A 4788-nucleotide genomic window follows, 5' to 3' on the forward strand; every position below is an offset into this window, starting at 1 on the left:
CATAATTATATCTGTCTTGGGACACATTTAGTTGAAAATATAGGTATGTTTGTGCTTATATAGCAGTATTTTTTACATGTAAAGCCATTAGCAGTGACATGAGACAAGTTTTCATAATCTCTAGTTAGTAGGGGATAAGAGAAAACATTAATTGACATTATTATTTAATAACTCGTGATTTTTTATAATCGCAAAATACACCTACACACACAAGAATGAGTATGTGTGTGTCAACACATTATCTCCGGGAAGAGGTTGGTAATATTCTTTGTTAGCTGAGTAGTGAATTGACCAAATAATAAAATTAATACCCATTATTTTCTCCACCCACCAATACATTTAAAGCACCCTTAGGCTATTCTCCAGTGACAACTCTCTCTGTCCTTCCTTAGGAATGACAAAAATCATAAAATTTGACTTACAAAAAGCATTTTTGTTTAATCCAAACTGAAAATATTATAAAGTATAAAAGCAGCTAGACATTTAAGAACTCATAATAGAGATAACATCAGAGAGAGCACATATATCCAAATAAAACATATATTATGATGATTCATAAAAAGCACATATGAATATGGACCTGTTGCACACATTAAAATATATAGACACCCCAACTGAGCTCCTTTCTCTCCTAACCCCCATTATTGGTAGGGTCTGAACCTACCATTCTATTTCAAGCTTCAACAAGTGGCACATGCTCTTCCACGTATTTAGAATGTGGTGGGACACAGGTTTTCCAGAACAGTAGAGAGCAGAAGACAAATGTTGTCCGGTATCACTCAGGCGATGACTATGCTTTCCTATGCCCTCCTGAGGATGCAGTGCTGCGGATGCTAAGTTTCATTCAAGATCTAGGACAATGCATTGTTTGTAAACTTTGCACACCAAAACTGTTAATGTGAGTTCTTCCAGAATAAATCAGCAATGGTTAAGACAAGAATTGCGTTTCTTTCTTGCCTCGCACAGGACTCTTCCTGTGTAGTCAGTATCACAGACAGCAATGCACTCAATAAGGTACCCAGGGGCAAAAGAAATGCCTCCACAAAGATATGCTGCAGCTGCTCCTACTCTAGATGACGCCTTGCTTCCACTAAGTTCTGGCAGCCATGCAACAGAACTTTCTGCGATAATGAAAATGTTTGCTAGTCTATCACATGTGGCTATTGAGCACTTGAAATGTAGCCAGTGTGACTGAGAAATTGTATTTTTAAATTATTTTTTATTGACATAGAGTTGACATATGTTATTTTCAGGTATACTATAAAGTGATTTGATATTTGCATACATTATGAAGTGATCATCATAATGAGTCTAGTTAACCATGTGTCTCCATACAAAGGTATTACAATATTATTGACCATATTCCTAATGCTGTATATTACATCCCCATGGCTTATTTATTACATAACTGTAGGCCTGTACATCTTAATCCCCTACACCTATTTCATCCACTCCTCTATCCCTTCCCTTCTGGCAACCACCTGTTTGTTCTCTGTTATCTATAAGTCTGTTTCGTTTCATTTGTTTTGCTTTTTACATTCTATATATAATTGAGAGCATGTGGTATTTGTCTTTCTCTGACTTACTGCACTTAGCATAATACTCTCTAGATCTATCCATGTTTACAAAAATGGCAAGATTTCTCTTTTTTTTTTTGTCTGAATAATTTTCATATACCACATCTTCCATACCCATTAGTCTATCAGTGGATATTTAGGTTGCTTTTATATCTTGGCTATTGTAAATAATGCTGCAATGAACATTGGAGGGCATATATCTTTTTGAATTGGTTTTTCTGTTTTCTTTGGGTAAATGCCCATAAGTGAAATTGCTAGATCATATGGCAGTTCTATTTTTAATTTTTTAAAGAAACTCCATACTGTTTTCCATAGTGGCTGCACCAATTTACAATCTCACCAACAGTGCTTAGCAATATTTTTTGGTTAAGCCTCCTCACGCAAGGGAAGCAAAAACAAACAAATGAGACTACATCAACTAAAAAGCTTTTGCACAGCAAAGGAAACCATCAACAACACAAAAAGGAAGCTTACTAAATGGAGAAGATATTTGCAAACAATATATCCAATAAGGGGTTAATATCCAAAGTATATAAAGAACTCATATAACTCAACATCATAAAAACAAACAAACCCAAACAACTCAATTACAAAATGGACAGAGGACCTAAATTCAAATTTTTCCAAAGAAGATGTACAGATGGCCAAAAGACACACTAAAAGATGCTCAATATCACTATCATCAAGGAAATGCAAATCAAAATCACAAGGAGACACCACCACCTCACACCTGTACAAATGGCTGTTATCAAGAAGACAACAAATAACAAGTGTTGTTGAGGATATAGAGAAAAGGGAACGCTTGTGCGCTAATTTTATTTAATTTTTATTAATTTAAATGTAATAGCCACATGACAATGCAATTCCAAAGCCTTAGTTTTAAAAAAATCAGGGACTTAACACATATATATTTGCAAATTGTTGAATGTCAACCCCTGCAACATTGCAAAGTGGTTCTACCTCCTCCTACCCTAGCTGCCTGGCAGAAACATCCATTTGTCCTCATTCAGACAGCACCTCCTTTGTGAAACTGTGGCAGCCCAGAGTTACTAACTTGTTACCTAACTATTACTAACCAGGTCACACCATGTTGTCATCATGGGTTTACATATCTGTGTTCCCGGCTAAACTGGGACTCTAAAAAGGCAGCAGTTGTGTATTATTAATTTCTGAATCCCCAGAGCCTAGCAGAATGCCACATCCTAAAATCCTTACTCTATGTCCTCCTGGCCAATTTATCACACCAGTCTTCATCTAACCAATCCATACTCTTCACTACTCTACCATCTGAAATCTCATAATCCCACCATCCATAATGAACATCTTAGAACTGGAGAAATTACAGGTCATATTATCTGTACCAACGGGTGTGGTGTTTTACTTCTACATACAATTGCTCAGTAGAAAACACTGTAAAATAGTGGAAACGATGCATATTAGAAACTCAAGTTTTCTAAAGAGAAATAACGAGAAAGTAGTGAGACACAGGTGTTTGGAATTCAGGATGAGACACAAATTTGGGAGTTTTTGACATAGAAGTGGCATTTTGAAACTATGCAACTCATGAATTAGATCACTAAGGGATTAAGTGTAGACAGAATACAGGCACTCCAAGGTTAAGAGGTCAGAGGTGAAAAAGAACTTGCAAAGAACACTGAGAAGGGGCAACCAGTGACATACAGGAAAACCAGGAAATATGCTGTCTGAGAGCCACGTGAATAGTTATTCAAGGAGGAGAGAGTCATTAAGCTATGATAAATGTTATTGATAGATCAAGTTGGAAAGTAAGGTTCTATTTCTTTCACACAATAGCAAACCCTCCAAAACTGAAGAGAAAAACGGAAAGATACCACTTGGCATTCAATTACCAGTGTAACCAGAAGTTACACCAATGTTTTTTAATATAGATATTTCTTTCATTTCATTACACATATGCTATTCCAGATCATCACATCTTCCTCTTAATAACCACATGAAACAAGGTTTCAGAGAGCACAATTTTCCTGGCAGCACTAATTTTAAACGAAAACCTCGTTAAGTTATTTTACCAGCTGAGGCTGACTGAAATACCCAAATGACTGCGAATACATTCTGACTGACTGCAAATACATTCAGCTGCTACGCTTTCCTTAGAAATGCAGGTTTGGCATAATTTAAAGGTCAAGATGGTTTAAAAAGCACCCAGTTTCCAAAAAAGAACGGACAAAAGTGTCAACATTCACGGAAGACTTAGAGAAAAAGTTAGACTGTGAACTCTAGGAAGGGAGGGGCTCATTTCCCACAAAGCTGGAGCTCAATATTTTTCACTTAAGTTGAAAAAAGCTGTATCTTACTGCAGGGAGGTGGCGTGAACTTCAGGGCACTAGGCCATCCAGAACACTGTTGCCCGAACACTATGAGCGCAGAGAGGGACCGGCGAGCTCGCGGGCATCCGCGCAGATCAGCACCTGGGTCGATAAAGGCAACGCGGGACGGCGCACAACCGCACACCGGACCCTAAGGTCAAAAGACCCTAGCCTCGGGCGGTGACTCACCTGCCTCCGGAGTGGGGAAGATGTGCGGCTCCCGGCCGCCTCTGAGGGGGCGTCCCTGCAAACCCCTTACCGCGTCACTGGACACTACCGGGGCGGTGAAGAAGGACCCGTGAGGACGCTGCGCGTTCGCTCGGTCGCCTAGGTGTCGGAGCTGCAGCGCCACGGATCCCTCAGGTACTCCTCAGCGGCCCGTGCGTGCGCGTGTTCTCCCACCTCGTCGCTTAGCAACCTGCGAAGCCGTCCAGTCTTCTCTACACTTCAATTCCTCCCGCCCCCGCAGACTGTGAATAGTTTTTAAAAAGATTTTGTTTCCGGGTCGACCCGGCTTTACGCAGCGGAAGGTCTCTTTACTTCCCACGTTTACCCTTGAGGGGAGGATAAAGTCTTAGCAGCTTACGGGAGAGCGCTGGAGCTAAGGCTTAGCTCTGTCTCTCCACCCTCCAGTTACACGCGCCTCTCCTCTCGCCAATTGCTGGGAGCCATCCGGCAGGTCCTCTCCTCCCGAGCCCAAATCCTCCGCTCGTCGCCGTCCTCCAATCACAGCGGCCCGCCCTCGGGAACTACTTTGCAATCGGCGAAGAGCGCAAGGAGCAGGGCGTGAGAAGACCCTCTGACCTCGGGAAGTGTAGTTCAACACTCGAAGGAAATCCATTGAAGATTGCGCCAGAATCAGGGCT

The 4788-nt window shown here is 40.8% G+C and overlaps 1 protein-coding gene across 4 annotated transcripts in view; it reads right to left on the minus strand.

Annotated features, from left to right (window-relative positions):
- WDPCP (WD repeat containing planar cell polarity effector) overlaps nt 1-4656 on the minus strand; it is a 330758-nt gene extending 326102 nt beyond the window's left edge. For 3 of the 4 annotated variants that reach the window (XM_060117625.1, XM_060117622.1, XM_060117624.1), the window contains exon 1: nt 4112-4656. The gene's annotated coding sequence lies outside the window, so the exon portion shown is untranslated. The remainder of the gene's footprint in view (nt 1-4111) is intronic. The other variant, XM_060117623.1, reaches the window with a different exon arrangement.
- Nucleotides 4657-4788: the final 132 nt, after the last annotated feature.

The sequence above is a fragment of the Mesoplodon densirostris genome, chromosome 14 (assembly GCF_025265405.1).
Source record: "Mesoplodon densirostris isolate mMesDen1 chromosome 14, mMesDen1 primary haplotype, whole genome shotgun sequence".
NCBI classification, from domain to species: domain Eukaryota; kingdom Metazoa; phylum Chordata; class Mammalia; order Artiodactyla; family Ziphiidae; genus Mesoplodon; species Mesoplodon densirostris.